The following is a 20,304-nucleotide window of genomic DNA, read 5'->3' as shown; positions in this document are numbered from 1 at the left end:
ACTTCCTCAGATTGTAGGTGTTCCATTGCTTTTCGATCTCTTTATCGTTCATGGTGGTGAGGGTGTAATTACCCTTGCCACCTACTCTGCTAATCTTTTACGGAGCTTCCCAAATAGGATCTATCTTTTTAGAGCCTTCTCTGCGGGCAGTGATAAAGGCTTTTCTTAAGACTAGATCTCCGGGTTGGAACTGTTGAGTATTGGCCCTTTTGTTGTAGCTGGAGAGAAGCTGATGCTAGTATGTTGCAATGCGGGTAATAGTCCGCTCACGCTTTTCCTCTGCCAGATCTAAGCTTATGGCTATCTCTTGCTGTTCTACTTAATGCTTGGTAGTAGAGTGCTAAGGTTTGGCACGATGTCATTGGGAGAAATGATTGCTTCTTAACCAAATGCCAAAGAGAAAAGTCTCATCGGTGGCTCGTTATTTGGTGGTGCGATACGCCTATAGACATTTGGGGAGTTCATCTAGCCATTTTCCCTTCTTGTCGGAAATGAACTTCATGAGGTAGTCGAGAATCATCTTGTTCGATGCTTCAGCTTGCCCATTGCTTTAAGGATATCTCGGTGTGGACATATGCTGCTTGATGCCATACTTTTGTAAGAACTTCGCCAAATTTTTGCCCACGAATTGCGGGCCATTGTCTGTGACGATGGATTGAAGAGTGCCAAATCAGCAAATGATGTTCCTCTATATGAAGTGCTCTATGTCTATCTGAGTTGTGGTTGTCATGGGCTCTGCTTATACCCATTTGCCCTTAGTAGCGAACGGCATTGGTCCTACCAAGTCGATTGCCCACTGCATGAATGGCCAATGTCTCGTATACTGGTGTAGTTCACTGGCAGCAGTCGCACTTTTGTATTAATTCCTTAGCATCCTAATGCATGGTGTAATTAAGAGCCTTTTGTGCTAAAGATCAGCCTCTGGAGTGATTTCCACAAACACCTTCGTGCATTGAGCTTAGGACCTTTAGGTAGTCGAGATGCAATAGGCAGCGGAGATGTGGTCCAGTGTAGGATTTTCAGACGAGAATGTCGTTCTACATGTAGTAGCGAGCTGCCTTTATTTAGAGCTTTCTAGACTTCAACCTTTCCGTAAGGAGTGTGCCATTGACCAGGTAATCTATAATAAAACTTTGCCAATTGAGAGTTGTACTAACCTATGACACTTCAACTGCCAACTCCGCCTCTATGTTTGGCTTGTTTAGATACTCCACCAGAATAGAGTGTTTGAGTTAGTGGTCGAGGGCGAAGCCTAGGCTGGCTAGCTCGTCTACGTGGGATAAGGATCACCCACATCACTTAAATGAGGGTGTAAGTGTGAAATACCTCAAGTTGCTTGCGTACCTTCTCTAGGCATTGCGCGATCCTTGGATGTTTTGTCGTGTAATCCCCAATAGTCTGGCTGGTGATTAGTTGGGAATCAAAATGAATTGAGAGTTTTTTCACCACCAAGTCTTTTACCATTTAGAAGCTTAGTTGGGAATCAAAATGAATTAAGAGTTTTTTCACCACCAAGTCTTTTACCATTCAGAAGCCTGCTCGAGCATCGAACCGCCTGGGGTGACAATGACCACGCCTGCTCCTGAGCCTTTGTAGTTGGATACGTTGTCAATATGAAAAGGCCAGAAGTCTCTATCGGGTAAAGCAGACACAGCTAAGGTGTGTTCGGCTCCCTTCGGAGCATCGTTGGGCAGCTCTATTGCATCGCCTAGGCTAAGCATGAATTCTTCTATGAAGGTCGCCAATGCTTGGGCCTTTATTACCGTGCGAGGTCAGAAAACTAAACCGTATTCGCCAAATTCCAACGCCCATTTCATCACTCGTTGAGAAACCTCTGGACCATGTAGGATTGATCCTAAAGGATATTGAGTCATGATGATGACTTTATGAGCTTAAAAATATGGTCTAAGCTTCTGAGTCGCAACAACTAGTGCCAAAATTAATTTCTCGATCATTGGATATCTAGTTTCCGCATCAAAAGAGCTTTAAAAGCATATAATATCAGCAGTTAGGCCCCCATGTCTTCTCGTATGAGGGCAGAGGTCACTGCTACTTCTGAGATTGCCAAGTAGATGTATAAGTCATGGGGGCCCAACTGCCCTCATGTCTTCCTGCCTGGATAGTAAGGGAGGTGATGTAAGTACTTCTTTAAGTCTTGGAAAGCCCTTTCGCACTCATTATCCCATTTGTCTCGTTGTGCCCTTTTGATGTCCTTGAAAAATGGCTTGCATTGATTGGTGGACAGCAAGAAAAAATGGTTGAGGGTAGCTACTCATCCAATCAAGCTTTGGATCTCCTTCAAGGTAGTTGAAGATTTCATCTCTAGGATCGCTCAGATTTACTTAGGATGTGCTTCGATTCCTCGTTGGGTTACTAGGTACCCTAAGAATCTGCCTAAAGATACTTCAAACGTGCATTTGGCGGGATTGAGCTTCATCTTGTACTTTCTAAAGATGTTGAAAGTTTCCACCAAGTTATTGATGTGGTATGATCGCTGCTTGCTTTCTACCATGATGTCGTCGACATAGACCTCCATAGTTACTCCAATTTACTTCTTGAACATCATGTTTACCAACCTTTGGCAAGTGGCCCCTGCATTCTTGAGGCCAAATGGTATGGCCTTGTAGCAGTAGGTGCCTCGCTCGATCACAAACATGATTTTCTCTTTGTCGGGCTATTGCATGGTTATTTGGTTGTAGCCGAAGTATGCATCTAAGAAACTGAGCAGCTGGCTCCCAGAAGTTGAATCTACTAATAGATTAATTCGGGGAAGTGGATAAGGATCATTTGGGCATACTTTGTTGAGGTCAGTGTAGTCTACACAAACCCTCCATTTTTCATTCTTTTTCTTCTTTACTAACACGACATTGGCAATGAATTCGGCCTTTAGTAGCTTGTCAATTTCCACTTTGATGATCGTCACTCGTTCGCGTGTAAAATGCCTTCTTTTTTGGATCACTGGTTTGGCAGCGGGTCGATGTGCAACTTGTGGCAAGCTATCTTGGGGTCGATGTCAAGCATGTCAAAAAGTGACCACGCGAAGATATCACGATTTTGCCTAAGGAAAACCGTGAGTTCTTCCTTTTTCATCGGGCTCTAACGTAAGCCGATACAAGCAGTCTTCTCTTGCTACTGGGGATCAAGAATGATGTGCTCGGCGTCCTCTTCGGGTTTCCATCCCGTCTTGTCTGCTGGCGCTTTAGTTTGGACACCATCTTCTTGATTCGTCTACTGTAATTGCTATTTGGTAGCACATCATCCCCTCAAACCTCGATAGCCTCAACGGGGGTAAAGGTCTTCTTCTTTGATTCTTTAAATACTTGCACAGTGCATTGTCGAGATGCGGCCTGGTCATACTTAATTCTCTGACTCTTCCTCCTAGATGAGGAATCAAATATTTTCATACTTGACGGAAGTGATAGCTTCCAACTTTATCAGCCAAGGTCACCTTAGAATCCCATTATAGGGATGCGAGTCGCTTATTATCGTGAACGTCTGCTTTAAGACAACTGGTGATGTTTTCACGTCAAGTGTGATGTGGCCGATGGCAGTCGAAGTGTGTTCGTTCAATCCGATAAATACCTCAACTCGGCGTATGATTGTGTTTTCCAGGCCCATCTTCTAAATTACTGAGAGTTGAAATAGGTTGATTGCACTTCCATTGTCAACCATCATTCTGTTGACTATGGGCTAGTTGGACAAATACTACCAGCGCATCGTTGTGCGGGAAATCAATGCCTTCGACATCCTGCCCAGTGAATTTAACAATGGATCAAGGTTGGGTGTTGACTGCTGGACTTGCGAGATTAGTAAAGCCTACCAGATCTTCCTTTTCTTTGAATTGTTAGTAGCCCCTAAGTGCTCAAATTCGACGAATATGTCGTTAATCTGAATCGTCTTGTTGGGTGGCTCTTCATCGACATTCGCGTTCCTTCTAGGCTACGCAACCGACTTGTCCAAGTATCTATCGACCTTGTCTTCCTTCACGAGTTTCTCTAACTAAGTCTTCCAAGTGTAGCAGTCATCAGTTGTGTGACCGGGACCTTGGTGGAATGTGCAGTACTTGGTATGATCCAACTTGGAAGTATCTCCTTTTTATTGTTTCGGCAGCTTGAACCATGGCTCGCTCTTGATGTCGAGGAGGATTTGGTGAATCGGGATCGACAACTTTGATTAGTTCTTGAATGCCAAGTCTTCTTTAGTCGTGGGTCAATTACCATTTGGCATGCTGCTTACTTTTGTTGTACTATTTCCCGTACTCATTCTTTTGAGCCACTGCCGACTCTCTTTGAGGCTACTCAGGCGTCTTGGCTACTGTCGAGCCTTGTCCCAAAGTGCATGCTTTTCTGCTAGAGAAAATGAGTCTGCCAGAGTTAGGTCTTCTTTCATGATCAACTCTCCAAACAGGGGGTGGTTTGCTAGGAGTCCTTTTTGGAAGGCTGCATTATTGAGTTGTCGCATTTGACTATTTTGGCCTTCTCTTCTTTGAACCTCTTCACGTAGTCACGGAGTAACTCTTTTAGATTCTTCTTCACATTAAACAGATGATCGGACTTCTTCTAGCGGTAGAATGAGTATTCTTTGGTAAAAACCAAAGAAAGATTATCAAAACTCCTGATGGATCATGGCGGTAGGGTGTGAAACCAATCTTGTGCCTTGCCTTGCAAATTGATGGCGAATATCTTGCAAATAAAAGCATCGTTGTTCTGATAAAAGACCATCGTGCTTCGGTAGTGCTTCAAGTGTTTCTCTGGATCTTCATCTCCTTTGAAAGATGTGAAATGTGGCATGCTAAACTTGCGTGGAGGCTTTGCCTGCTCAAACTTGTCCGTGAAGGGTAACCTGCTCATATTAGTCATGTCATATCGTAGCGCTTCGTTGGTGACTTCGTTGCGCTGAAATCACGCAATCACTCACGCAAGAACCTCTCTACTTCTTCCTGAATTTGCCTTTGCTGGGGCAGAAAAGCTCTTGGTTGTCCTCTACTTTTTCCATTCGTCGATGCTGCGATAATGGTGCATGTGGTTCATTCCTAACAGGCAAGGGAATTCTTCACAGGCTACCGGTTGAACTTAAGCTGAATTGAGTGACTGCTTCTCTCCGTCCGTCATGTTGCCTACTCCGATGCGAGGTGAATGATGCTTCTTGCGAGCCTAGCCGCGAATAAACAGTTCACCTGGAAGGTTGCTCATGTTGACTACCAGAGTATGGTTCCAACCATGAGTGTATGCTCGTCCGTGGGTTTAATCGAAAGTGCACGCTCCTTTACGTGCTAAGACAGAAGTATACACTATCTCAGGGCCCAGTCGGGAATGTACACTGCCGGAACATTCAGTTCATGGTTGGTCTAGTGGCTACTTGCCAGGACGCTGCTAGAAAGGTTCCTCGTCTGCCCTTGTCCTACTTCGAGACACCTCGTCAGGGGCACGTTACATCTCGGTGCACTGCAAAAGCTGATTGACTAAGGTTGTCTGTTGTGCAAAGGTGCTTATCAACTCTATGACTTGTTGAGACAATTGTTATTCTCCATTTGGGTTGGAAAAGCTTGGACGAAATGCGTCTCCTTGGGTAGTAGAAGTGTAGTAGACTCCGGGCTCGAGATTTGAGTTGGGAAATGTCAAATTCACAGAGAAATATGGTGAAAATGTCCCTGATTTAATCGTCTGCCCAGAAATTTGGAGCCGGGGTGGTTGAACCGGTCTTAGACCGGTGTGGGCTGCTTGGAAGGCCACAGGAGTGGGGTTGGGCTTCAAGTTGAGCCACGGGAGCAGGCCGAGTTATGGGCACGGACCGAGCCATTGAAGTGCATAGACGTTGCGCTGGCTTCTCTTGGCGCAACTTAGGCTTGCGCAGCGTCTTGGGCTTGTAGGCCTTGGGCTATTACCTTGGCAGCTGCGGCTGCAGCTTAGACTCGTTGAATTTAGGCCATGCTAGGCATTTCCATGGAGCGAGCCTGGCCTCGTTACTGCAAGGTGGCACGGGCCTAGGCTTGTGGTTGCAAGGTGAAGCCTTCATTGTGGGTGTGGATCTCGTCGTGTATGGCCACGGTGGTTGTTGCCATGGTGGTACCACTCCACTTGTCGTGTTAAGCCTCGTGGATCACCGCGGTCCCAATTCTTGAACGTTGGAACTTCCGTTCGTCATGGTTTAAGAGTTTCTAGTCATTGTACTTTTCTTTTACGTTTTATCAAAGAATTTTTATAAATAAAAATCTCAAGAATAAAAACGTACAAAAAATCTACAAATGAACAAGAAAACGAAAAACCTTGAATGCGAGAGTCTTTTACAAGCGTGTGAATCAAGACTCTGAATGAAAGCACCAAGTTGTGGATGCAAATTTCCGCCTTCTTCTTCTTTGACGAAAATGCACTTGCAAAACAATTAACACCTTAGGTCAGGCCAAGAGCTACACTCTCCCTCGATGATTTTTTTTTTTTTTTGGGGGGGGGGGGGGGGTGGTGGTGGCCTTTGGTCAAAGAACCTCTGATGCCAAAGTTAGAATTTGAGGGAAAAGTGTTTAGAGAAATTTGGAGATTTTTAGAAGAAGATTGGACTTAGGTTTTTTGGAGAAATGAGGGCTTTTTATAGGGGTGCGGCCAGCCCTCTTTGGAGAAAAGGGGTCCGACCATATATGGTGGTTTTTTTAGCTCTAATTGCAAGATATTTTGTCAAAATAATATCTTGCAATCAATTAATTTTGGTAATCAATCCTATTTTGAAAGAATAATTGGAGGTTACCTTGTGAGGAGGATTTGATGAGGATTGATGAAATAGGTTTTGAGTAAATACCTATTTTGACCACCTTTGACCTTGATTGAGCTGTTATTATCCACTGCTTGCGCATAGGAGTTCCGATGTGCTTCGAGGGTAATTTTGTCTTTTTAAAAATTCACGTGTCGTCTCCATATTTTTCTTGATTATTTTTTGACTCCACAACATGTCCTAATCAAATTTATTGAGCAACAAAAGGCAAACAAAAAATTCTCAACCAAAGTTGCATGTCCATAACATAAATTTTTTTTTGCATGTGTGGTCCTTCCATACCATATGCAGTGGTGAAGCTACATAGGGGCGAGGAGGGGCGGCCGCCCCTTCCCTTGCCGTAAATCAAGTCCAGGAGCGGTGGTTTCGCCCTTCTGGTCCCGTCAAAAATGGTTGTTAAAGCGGTGGTTCCGTCTGTGTTCATCTGGATTTGGGTTTGTTGTTGGTGCGCAACTTTGCTGCGTTTGGTTTTATATATTTTTTAAAAGCCAGGCCAAACAACACCGTTGGTCCTAGTTAAAAATTTTCCTTTAATGCAACGACATCGTTTAGGTACTTAATTGAAAAATAAAATTAATCAGATAGCAGCAAAACAGATCATAGCAAGCAGAACAGATCCCATTGGCCCCCTTATTCCCCTGCTGCCAGAAATTAAGGCTTCAACTTCAAGCTTTTAAGCCATCCAAGCCGCAAGCAACTAGCCTCCAGCAGCCATTCTTGGCCCCCTTTCTCTTAGATGAAGTTTTTAATTTCCAAATTTATATTAGCCTTAACCCTAATTGCTTATTTAATTTGAAATTTTGTTTATTTTATATAGAATCATAGAGTAATTAATCAATATGGTTATTAATTATTGATTATGAATATGAAATCTTATAATTATTGATGAATAAACTTGTTATTTAAAGTAAAAATTGAATTCTTGATTATTTATTAATTGATCATTGATATTGATATTGATTAATTGAATGAATTTTGTTTCATGAATAATTTATATGATATTGGTATTGATTAAGAATCTAAGACTTTTTTTTCTTCCCATAGTATACAATTACGTAATTAAATGATACTATAAGAAACAATGCTTAAACCCTCCTCCAAATATTCCAAGTGGTCATCCTTCAAATATTTCAGGTAGTCCTCTTCGACTATTCCAGGTAGTTCTCAACAAAGCGAGGACACTTAGTTTGATGAAATAATGGCTAATCTTTTTTAAACTTGCACTCTTTTAAGTTCACCCCAACCCGCCATTTAGTACTACGATCTAGTGGTATTTCTCTTCACTTGTAAGTGAGAGGATTTAGGTTCAATTCTCGCTAAAGGCAAATTTGAGCTACATTATTGTTAGCACATCGTCAGGCTTAGCCCACTCCCCTACCCCCCCCCCCAGTGTAAATAATATCATTTGTTCGAAAAGAAAGAAAAAAAAATCGCCCCTCCCCCTTACAATTCCTGGCTTCGCCACTGACCATATGGATAGGGAAGAAAGATAAACACAAATTCCAATCCTAGCCACACGATTTTTCTTTGTTGAGGTCCGAGGCCTAGTTATGTTAGAGTTACGTACCCTATCTTCGAGTTTGGTTTCATTTTATTTGAGGAACCTCGATGACATGACAAGGATTTTTGTTTAACAAACTAAAAGCATGTACAAGACCAATCTAACCCTTTTCAACTCTTTCAAATACACGCTAAAATGAAAGCTCGCTTTGATTGATTGCAACAGCTTTGAGATATTTGAGATACTCGTTAGCGGTTCAATCCCTAAAACCAGAAGTTTCAAACTGGGCCATAGAGTTTACATACTGATTTCGCATACCGAAGGGAGGGCCTTGGCTTGGCAGTATCAAAAATATTCTCAATTAAGGGCATCCTTAATGAAAAGGGGGCACAAAGTTTGGATTGTAAAAATATTGTAGCCGCTAGAGAGAAAATTCTACACCCTTCAACTCTAGCCTCTGGCCTTGGTGTTGGTGACAATCTCTCTTCTATCCTCCATGTTTTTTTTATCTCTTTTAATCATCTCCATCTCCTTGTTGTAGTCGCTCTTTTGTGCTGTCGAAAAAAACCTTTGTGTGTTCATATCTCACTTTGTAAAGAAAAGTCTTTTGTAGCAGTTATGGATTACTGCTTAACATAGGATTTTGTTTAGACATGAGATTGTGGTTTTTGTGATTCTTGTGCTTTATGCATTGGAAAAAAAAATATTATGAGGAGGAAGCTTAAAAGAGTACAAGGTAATCATAGTATAGTCGGCTCTAGTAAGGTCGTTCTCCTCAGGAATTGAATGAATAATTTATGTTAAATCAAATCGTAATCAATTATTTAAAAGAAAGTTTGAAAAAATGTTGATTTTGCGATTTAAAAAAATAAAAACTAATTTAATAAAAATAATTAAAGAAATTAGCAAATTAAAGAAAACAAAAGAAAATAGTTTTTGAAAATTAAATTGTAAAAGAACTAGGGTTTTGTTGTCACCTTAACAATCATACATAGTTCTTCCAATTACTTGTGCCTTACACATGCGTATTTGAAGGTTAGGTTTTCCTAATATATGCCTACTTGGACCCCAACATAGAGTGTATATCAAACATGCAATCCATCCGTGGTATTCAGATCAAATCTAAACATGCATGACTCATTAAGTTTTATGAAACCTTTGGAAAAACCATACAACCCTTAAGACTTGGTATTCAACCTAAGTGAACTTGCACGTATTAACCACAAGAAGCCTTTGTCAATTTCAGGGACCAACATCCGACCAAAATTGTATCAAATTATTTTTCTAAATATCCTAATGATGATCAAACATCAAAACAATTAGATAGTTTAAACCGGTGATTGATAATTCAAAACTTGCATGCATAATATCATAAGTAAATTGAAAAGAAACTAAATATTCTTGCTAAGGCTCGTGGCCTCGCTCTAGCAAAAGAAAATTAATTATGAACAATCATAAAGTAAAAGGAATTTTATTAAAATAGAAAAGAAATAGAAAACACCTTGAAAGAAAAACACAATTTGTCAGTCTAGCAAAGTATTGATGAGTTCTTCCTTTTCTCCCCCTCTTCTTAACCCTAATGGCTAAAAAAAAAAAACCTTATTTATACTACCACAAAATTAAAATCCTTACTAGAAAAGATCTTCTAAAAACTAGGAAACATAATAAAATAAGATAACTAAGAAATAAATTCTTATTCTAACTTTAGGAAATTTGCCCAGCTACAAGAATCCCACGTTTTTGGATTTCCAGGGCTCCAAAGCAGGCCCAAAATGACTTGAATTAAAGCTAATGTCCCAATCATAATTGCAGAAGGCCTCGAACTCAAAAGACACCATCTTGGACACCAAAAAGCTCAAATAAGCCCAAAATGTCACTTTGACAGCACTACGCTGCTCCGTTATTTCTTTGCCATAAATAAACTGCTTGGTAGAAAAATCTGAAACTTTGACACGATCGAGTTGAGAGACACATGAACGTCCTCCAATTTGAATCACTCCAAAATTCGTTCATTTGGTCACGTTTTGCTTAAGAGGAAGTTGAATGTCCTACATTGAAAGTACATAACAAAGTATCTAAGTTCTACCAAAAATAACCAATAAATTATAACTAAGATTAGGATAAAATATAAAGTATAATATCAATTCATCAGAGGTGACTCACAACAATGCTTCTTTTGCTAGCCCTGCAAGATCATCAAGGGGTAGTTTAATCGTAGTGCTTTGACGGTAGTTCATCGGATTGCAAGGTTTAGTCCTCGTGCATGTTATCTTCCTTGTTGGTTAGAGTTCTATAGCCTCTTGCTAGCTCCTTTGCTCTAAGGGCCACGTTTGACTTACTAGTCCTATGTACCATTTAGATTCATTTTCATTTTTTTTTTTTTTTTTTTTTTTTTTTTAAACAAACGATAGAATAATTTACATTAAACTACAATGATGGGGTTTCAAACACAAAACTTTAAATGCAAAGATGAATATTTTTAACTAACTGAGTTACAAGTCACTTGCTTTATATTCATCTTGTTGAAAGAGATCTTAATGTTTGACCTTTTTCTCTAACCAATACATGATTAATTTCTACTTTCTGGTAGTTGGGATTTTAGATTGAGATATATTAACTTGTTCTTTTATGTGCATTGAATATAATTGTTCAATGCAGAACATATCAATGCCATTGATGTACTGGGATTTTTAATCTCCTTGTCCCCTTCTAATTGCAACTGAATAACAAATCAGTAAATCAATCTAATCGAGCAACACTACAAATTTAAACAAAATTAGCAAAACATTAAGAATAATTTTCTAAAAACCTTAATATTCAATTATTTTTTAAATAATTCATTCTACAAATTGGTATATAGGAAATTCAGTAATAAACAGAAAAAATTTAAAAAAAAATAAAGAAAAAAAAGAAAACAATCCCAGCCACAACTAATTCCACGCGCGAGAGTACAAGTGGAGCTCTTCGCCCACTGAAACAACGCTACGTGGAAAACACAGACTAAGCCATCTGGACTTTGACCGGGTACTTGTCAATCGAGTCCATCCACGGGTTACCCAACCCGTCCCCGACAGAAATCGGCCGGAGGGCCCGCCATACCGCGCTGTTACACTTAAAACCCGACCCGAAAGCAATCTGCCAAACCCGGTCACCCCTCCCGACCCGGCCCTTGGCCTCCGCGTACGAGAGCTCGTACCACAGCGAACTGCTCGACGTGTTGCCGAACCGGTGCAACGTCATCCGAGACGGCTCCATGTGCCACTCAGTGAGTTGAAGATTCTTCTCCAGCTCGTCCAGGACGGCGCGTCCACCCGCGTGTATGCAGAAGTGCTCGAACGCGAGCTTGAAGTCCGGAATGTACGGTTTGACCTTCGCCTTGAAAACCTTCTTCCTAATCAGCGTTATGAAAAACAACACCTGTTCGGTAAACGGCAGGACGAGTGGGCCCAGCGTTGTTATGTTCGTTTTCAATGCGTCGCCCGCCACGGCCATCAGCTCACGCGCCAGCGAAACGCCGACGGTCCCTTTGTCGTCTTCTCGCTGGTAGACACACTTGTAGTTCCTGTCGTCGGCGCCCTTGTGGGTCCGGACAGTGTGTACGAGCTCGTACTTGGACCGGGGGCGGTCGCGGTTCCTGTTCGATAGAAGAACCGCGGCGCCGCCCATTCGGAAAATACAGTTGCAGAGGAGCATTGATTTGTCGTTTCCGAAGTACCAGTTCAAGGTTATGTTTTCGGTGCTGACGACGACTGCGTAGGAGTTGGGATTTGCTTTGAGGAGGTCCTTAGCGAGGTCGATGGAGATCAGACCGGCGCTGCAGCCCATGCCGCCCAGGTTGTACGATTTAATGTCGGTTTTTAGCTTGTAGTGGTTGACGATCATGGACGACAGCGACGGCGTCGGGTTGAACAGGCTGCAGTTCACGATGAGGATGTCGATTTGGTTCGGTTTGATTCCTGTTTTTATGAAGAGTGAGTCGAGCGCGCCGAACATGACCGCCTCGGCCTCTGACCGGGCTTGCTCCATGGACAGCTGTGGCGGGTTGGAGGTGATTCCACGCGGCAAGTACGTCTCGTCGCCTAGACCGGACCGGTTCGAAATGCGGGTCTGGAAGTTAACCGTGTCCGGAGCAAATGCGCCGCTGTCTTCAGTCATTTTTAGAAACGACTCAACGGACATTTTGCGTTCGTCTTCCGGTTTGTAGCATGAGAAGTCGACCAGGTAAACTGGTCTAGACCGCTTGGCCCAGTAGAGACCGAAGAAGAAGAGGAGGACCCCTGAACCGGCGAGCCTGGTGGCGGCGTCGATGCGTTCGATCCGGACAGCCTGGTTGGTCCAGAGCTCTGTGATCCGTTCCAGCTCCAGACCGGTGAGCTGGATTAATACCGAGATGAAGAGCGGTAAAATGAGTATGAACAAAATAATGGTGGCTGCGTTGACGGTGTAGCCATAGCCGAGCTTGACGTACTTGAGCTTGACAGACTGTAAGAAGTCCGGCAGGCGCTGCCGTATTTTGATGACGGCGGAGGACGAGTCCTTGAACGCCATCTCCGCCGTCAATCTCTCCTTGTCCATGTTTATGCTACTACTGTTATTACTATTACTGCTGCTAGTATCAACAGAAACAGCATCCATTGATGATAAACTGGATTGAATTTTGGTTTCTCTATCTGGGTGTTTGTAAATTAAATAAACAATGAAATGATGAGTATATATAATTTATAAAATACCCAGATGAAACAAGTTGAGAGAATGCTTGAATTAAATCGAGCAGGACAAGCAAAGTCGAAGACGTCCAGAGAGAGACGTGAACTTGTGAGGAAGAAGAAATAGGGAAGTTTATATAAGAAGATATCGATGTTGGTGTTGTTCCACATGGGGCGGGGGGAGGGCATAGAAATAAGTTGGAGGTGCATGAAAGCTGGAATGACGGTGTTGAATTAATGGTGAGTCGTTCCTACAAGGGAGATTGGATAGGCAGATAGCTCAACCACCATTAGGGTTGATAGACTAAATTAATATGGATAGTACTAGCGAGACTAATTTGTAGATAAAATTTGTAAACTAAATGTCACAAATATGAGAGATTTTTTCAATATGATTGGTATACGAGATGATACATCACGTGTCACCATACAAATGATATGATATGTGTGTTAAAAAATTAATAACTCAAAAAATAAAATTTCTCACCACTTATATAAAAATACCTAATGTACCATCCGTATTTCGATCACAATGAAAATTTTCTTTGCAAATAGGAACAAGCACGTTTATCAACGCTTAAATCATAATCTAACCATCAACTTTCATGTCATTTAATTTATAAAATAATGTTTACAAATTTAATATTCCTGTCATTATCCAATTATTTGGATCCAACTTCTGGTTTTGGAAATTTGTTCTATATAAACATTATATGAGTGTGCGCGCGTTCATAGTGGCAGCTGACAATACGGCCCATGTGAGATAATTGAGAGAGAGAGAGAGAGTGAGGTTTTTTTCGAGCAAGCTCGGCCTCAATTAGATTGAAAATGAAAACATTTGATATATGAGGTCATACGTTTGAATTCAGGTCTTGAGTTTTGTTTCTTGATTCTTGCGCTACAGAATTAGAGTAGTACAACTATTGTTCCCTTCTTTCTCAGGATAAGTTATCCTACAAGAAAGAAAATAATGAGATTCCGAGGGATTAGTTTTTTATTTCATCTGAAACCCTAGTCATATTTTAGCACCAAATATAGGGTTGGATTAACTAGTTCTACAAACAAAACGAGGTCTAAGTTCTACCTAACTGACGTAATTAAATTGGACAACAGTTCAACATAGTATAGCTTACAAATCCTTTATGAAGCGGGTGAGATCCTGCAGGACTCTTTCCCTTTTTTTGTTGAGCAGGAGAAATTTTTAGTTGTGACGGGAATACAAGTAGTACACTACGTGGTTTTTAGGTAAGTGATGGGGAAATTTTATTTTTTTAAGTTATTAAATTTTTAACACAAATATCACACCATTTATATAACGACACGTAATGTACCACTTCGTGTGACGGTCACATTGAAAAATCTCTCTTTGAACAGATGCACATTCTTGGCATTTCCACATATTGGGCGTAACAACTCCCCCCCTCCCCTTTTTCCAATTTTTAGTTGAACAAGAGAAATTTTTAGTTGCGACGAGAACACGAGTGGTACACCACATGTTTTTATGTAAGTGATGGAAAATTTTATTTTTTTAAGTTATTAACTTTTTAATACAAATATCTCACCATTTATATAACGACACGTAAACAATCACACTGAAAAATCTCTTTTTGAACAAACGCACATTCTTGGCATTTCCACATATTGGGCGTAACAACTTCAAACACCACCACCCCAACCCCCAAAACAAAAAAAGGCGCAAAGCAGCAGCAGTACAAATGGTCCCCAACTTTTACAACTTTAAAAAATAAAATAAAATAATTACAGCTTACATAAAATAAAATACTTTAACAAAAAATCACGAACAATAATGTAACCATTTTTTTTTTTTTTTACAACAAACAGTAATGTAACTTTATATAAACCAACTTTAATGTTTCTTCTTTGTTCATTTACTAACATATTATCGTAGCATATATTTAATGTAAAAAAATAAAAATATAAACATCCCTCTCTCTCACATTTACCTCCAACTTCTCTCTCTTCCGTAAATATTTTTTAAGAAAAAAGAATAACAAAAAAAATAAAAATAAAAAACTGTTTCACAGTTCAGGCACAAAGTTTGTGAGCTTAGGCAAGTACTTTTTTATATAATGGGAGTGTGGCGAAGGAAGCAAATAGAGGGAAGGGGTATTTTGGGCATGCGAGGAGGAGTGTGGTGGTGGTGCGTAGTGGTTGTAGGTGTAGTTGACTGACTAAAGCCGTCAAAGAAACAATAAATTGAGGTCAAACCAATTCACGTAGCCGCTAAACTGTCCACGAAGAAGAAGAAGCAATTGACCAAACAAACAAACCGTCCACTTCGCCACGTGTGTTTTTTGTTTCAGGATCGTTTGGATGTGCTTTTAAAATAATTGAAAATGCTTTTAGAGAAAATATTTTTAGATTTCAAAAGCACTTAAAGTGCTTTTTACAATAAGTATCAATTATGTGTTTCTTCTAGGAAACACTTTAAATGTTTTTTCAGAATTACTTGCATTTACTCATGATTGGTTCTAAAAACATTTTCACCAAAAGCGCTTTCAGTAATTTCAAAAGCATATCCAAACGAGTTTTTAATTAATTCTTTCATCACATGGCTAAATAATATTTAGAGTTAATTTGCAATTTGATATTTTTAATACACCGATGTATTTACATTAAGAGTTGAAGAGTCAATTTGTATCGAATTTACTGTCTATTAGATTTAATTTTAAGATTTCTTACTCATGTATTTTATTTACATCTGTGAAATTGATTGAACACTCGAATTTAAAATTAAACTTTATAGGTCATTTAGTATTATGGTCTAATGGTATTTCTCTTCACTTGTAAGTGAGAGATCATGGGCTCAATTCTCGTTAAAGGCGAATTTGAACCACATTATTGCTAGCTCATTGTGAGGCTAAACTCATCACTTCCTCCTTAGTTTAGATAATATCGTTTGTTAAAAATAAAAAAAATAAAAAAATAAAAAACTTTATAGATGCTAATATACCACAACGGATTCATAATTTCTCCTATGTTACCAAATTTTAGTCTAATGACGTCATTGGCTGATCCACCATAGGGTTAACGGGTCAGTTAATCCCTTGGCCTTGGCGACCAGATAAATTACATGGGAGTGCTTTCCATGACCCCTTGGTTGTTCGGGTGGAAACCACTTTGTGCAATAAAGGTATTCGGTGAGACTTGACAGCACTCGACATCGCCTATGTACGAAATGTTGGAGTCATCTATTCATGGACTTTATTACGTATGTCAACATATGTTGGCCGACTCGCTCGAAGTTGTGAGCACTTATTGACGACCACACAACATAGCTCGCATATGACTTTAGCCCATCCAAGGAAATGCCACACTGAAAATTTAGGTATTGTTTATGTCCCAAAAAACTTACATGTTTCACACGCTATTTCTTTACTAACCTCCTAACAGTTTTTCTTGAATTTACTAACGTTATCTAGTAAATGCTTCTTAGATGTTTCAAAGTGCAATAGCCGTGATAAAGTTGGCGCTTATTTGGGGGGGTAAAGTTGGTGAGAATTCATAGCCCTCAAGCTTGAGAATCTGCAAAGTTGGTACTGTTTGGTAACTTTGACGGAATTTATTGTATTGTAAGGAAAGAAACAAGAGACAGGACCTGGAGCTGCTAACTAGAAACTTAAAGCCAATTAATGACCAAGTGGCACATTGGAAAACGACCTGTACGTTGCCAACTGTGCCCTTTCCACATTAATTGCAACGTAAATATATCGGATGAGGATTCTCTACTCTCATAATCTCTCTATCCTTCCATGTCTTCATATTTGAACGGTCACAGTTAAGTCACGTCAATATCTTATATTAATTTATTTTTATAGAGATAATAAGACAAAAAACAACGTATGAGAGGAGAGGATGGAAGGAGATGAAAATACGAGGGTAGTTCTCTTCCAAATATATCTTGGGTGGCAGTGGGCCATGAGTTGTAGCCTTGTAGGGCTTCTGCCGTTTGGTTAAGGCTTAAATGTCAACTTGGTCCTTATGTTTTACTTCATCGACCAATTGAATTCATGTGTTTTTAATTTGGTCAAATTGGTCTCTGTATTTAGATCTGTTAGCTAATTCAAAATAATCTGTTAAAAGATTGTTAAAATTGACATGTACTTGGCACATGAGAGGACAAAAACGTAATTTTATTGTACACTCACTAAACTTGGTCACAAGTACATAAATAGAGAAAGTCATTCATTTAAATTTTAATTATGAGATAATTGTTGACTTCTTGTTCGATTTGAGTATAAATGAGACTACATTTGTTCCAATTAAATATGCACGTAAACTTGATCACAAATATATTCCTATATGCACAAACGAAAACAAAAAGCAACTTCAAAGTGAACTCTAGCAAGACCACAAAGAAAACTAATTTCATGCTTTTGTAAACGTAAAAAATAAAACCCATGCTTTAATTCCAAACAGTATAAAATGAAGTTGCTTTGAACTCCGCCAAAAACAAGTACTACATGGTCTTTCTCGTACATAGATACCCTACTACCAAAGAAAAACTAAAACAACTCAAATTAAAATCAAATATTCTTTTTCTTTGAACTTGTAGTTGAGTTCATTGTATAAACAGCTTTGTATAGAGTTTTTTGTAACTTTCTTCACCTCTCACAAGTAAAATTAACAACAAAAATATTAAATATTACCTCTAATTTGAAAAGTAACAAGTCAAGTCTATTCTTCCTTACTTGTAAATTAGATGGTCTTGCATTCTTCTTATTAAGAGTATGTGTAGATGACTCTCCAGATACATTCCCTTGAGGCACAAAGACTTCACCACTTTGTTGGACATTGGAGCACTGATACGGAGGAGTAGGATGAGTTTCTTCATTACCTTCATTGTTGTTCACACCCCTACCATGACTACCATCTTTATGAAATTGATAAGCCCATCGTTTGTCTATATAAACCCCACGTGGAGCTTCACGAGGTTGATTTTTGCAACTCTATTGTGTCCCTTCTCCCAACACTTTGTACATGTTTTACTACTCCCCTTCTTACCCAATTTGGTGGGATCTTTGTTCTTTTCCATTTCAGGATCCCTTATTATTCTCCTTTTTTTAGGTCTCCCGGGCTGCTTTTTAACCCTTGGAGGTAGGACAGCTGTTTGTTTAACTTTTGGCCAATACTTCATACCCTTGACAGGATATGTGACTGGGTAATGAGCCCTCAAATAAGCATATAGAGTGTAACATTGATCCACAAACTCTTTAGCTTGTTGCCTGTTGCGTAAATTAGATAACAAAAATTAAACTCATTAAGTCTCAAATTTTAGTGTTCGCAAGTATACGAATTGGATGATTGTATAGTATATAAGCACGTATATCGTCCCACGGATATCGAATTGATTCTAAAATCCTAATAACTAAATCGAAACAAATTATAGTGGAGAAGCTTTAACGGAAAAGATAGAAGATTTGAATTAAGCTAAAAATGAAATATGACTTTAAAATAAAATGCATGAAATAATAAAATTAAAAAAATGAGAACATAAAACCCAGGGCATCCGAATTCACCGTAACCAATTCTAATTAATTCCCCTTATAGTTATGCTCAAGTAGTTCCCCAATATTGATGATCGATTTTCCCTAAATTATTCAACGGTCATGGCATCTGGTTGCATCAAAAGTATCCTTACATGTTAACCCTCCATGGCATCTAGATGGATTTAAACAAGTACGAACCCATTAAGCTCTATGGAAATCGTTGGAAAATCACACAAACCCTAATTGCATGGCATCTACAAATAGATGGTTATGGTATCAATTGCAAGAAGCCAAAACCCAAGTTAAGTATGGCATCTACTCTAACTTGCATCAAATCAACCTAATTTAAACCTAGATGGTGATCAAGCATCTAAATAAAAATTAAGCACATTACGATTAGCAAAAGATACTCAATAAAGATGAAAAACTTGATAGTAACAATGCCACAAGGCAATTAAGTATTCATGATCTGGCTACATCGTATCCCTAGCAAAGAAGAACTCCAAAGTAGCTCTCCTCTTGGCCTTCCTTGCCCCAACCCCCTATGTAGAATAGCTGATTTTTGGTTTTATTTTGTGGCTTAGTCTTTTTACAATGGAGAAGAAATCTCCATATATAAAACCAACGGCAAGCATTGAAAAGACCAAGTAGAAATGGTCAAATAAATGACCACAAATCTTAGCTCTAATGGACCTTTAAATCCTAATTAAAGAAAAGAAAAAATAAACAGAAATAATAAAAACTAGAAACTAAGTTCTCTCCTAAAGTCTATTGAATAGCATTCCCATGTCCATTTGATTCCAAAACTGCTTGGTTTCATCTTCTTGTTGTAATGCACATGTCTTCGCGTAGTTAGTTAGGATCGTGCTCCACTATAATTACTCTAGACACCCGAAAAGCTTGTTTTCCGCTCTTTTTTTTTGCATAACTCCGGTATTGAATGCCTATGAATTAAAACAATATAATTAGTGCATTTAACCCATTCATATAGACAAAATCCAAAGGAAATATATGAAAATATGCACCCATCATTGCCGATTGTGGAAGATGGCAGAAATAGCGTACATACATGGTATTCCATTGAGCTCCCATCTCTTGCAACTACAAGTTTTAGTCAAATTTACCAAGTGTTGATCAACCAATGAGTCCCCCACTTGGAACACTGCATTGCCACAATACACTGGTCTGAATCTACGAGACAAAGTTTTGTTCTTCTCTAACTTTCCTTGGATCTTGGGACAAACTGGACCCTCAAATTTACTAATCAAGTCCCTCTTAACTTGCAACCTTCTCATTATTTTACACTTAATCATCTCAAGCATGGTAAGTATTGGTTTATCCCTAGCAGTCAAAATCCAGGAATTGAAACACTCACACAAGTTGTTCAGCAACATATCACATTTGATCTTCGAACTGAACCTATTCCTAGCCCGCATATTTGGATCCCTCTTTTTCAACCATTTATAAGCTTCTTCATCTAACTCTTTCAATTTTTCCATCTCACAATTAAAATCTACTTCATTTGATGCCATGGCTGCACTTCCCAGTTTATCCTTCAGTGCTTGACCCTTAAAAAGTTGCTTAAAATTTCCATAGAGATGCCTCACACACCATCTATGAGATGCTTTAGGTACCACTGATTGAAAAGCCTTATCTAATCCCTATATATATATATATATATATATATATATATATATATAAAAGAAGGTATACGTTGTACATCATTGGTAATCAATCAAGCAACATAAAAGTTTTTCATATAACTTTATATATACAACTCTTAACGCCAATAAATGATATAAAGTTTTTTCTTAACATTTCAATA

General features: G+C 39.3%; 2 pseudogenes across 1 annotated transcript; both read right to left on the bottom strand.

The window, feature by feature from the left end:
* Window positions 1-11,060: 11,060 nt before the first annotated feature.
* On the bottom strand, window positions 11,061-13,210 carry LOC137734783 (3-ketoacyl-CoA synthase 1 pseudogene; annotated as a pseudogene). Its single transcript, XR_015964021.1, has one exon. The product of XR_015964021.1 is annotated as a 3-ketoacyl-CoA synthase 1 pseudogene (transcript).
* A 4,384-nt stretch (window positions 13,211-17,594) lies between these two features.
* On the bottom strand, window positions 17,595-19,915 carry LOC148695877 (uncharacterized; annotated as a pseudogene).
* Between the last annotated feature and the right edge of the window lie 389 nt (window positions 19,916-20,304).

The sequence above is a fragment of the Pyrus communis genome, chromosome 7 (genome assembly GCF_041283825.1).
Source record: "Pyrus communis isolate YQ-2024b chromosome 7, ASM4128382v1, whole genome shotgun sequence".
Taxonomy (NCBI): domain Eukaryota; kingdom Viridiplantae; phylum Streptophyta; class Magnoliopsida; order Rosales; family Rosaceae; genus Pyrus; species Pyrus communis.
This window is presented reverse-complemented; position numbering and strand designations above follow the sequence as displayed.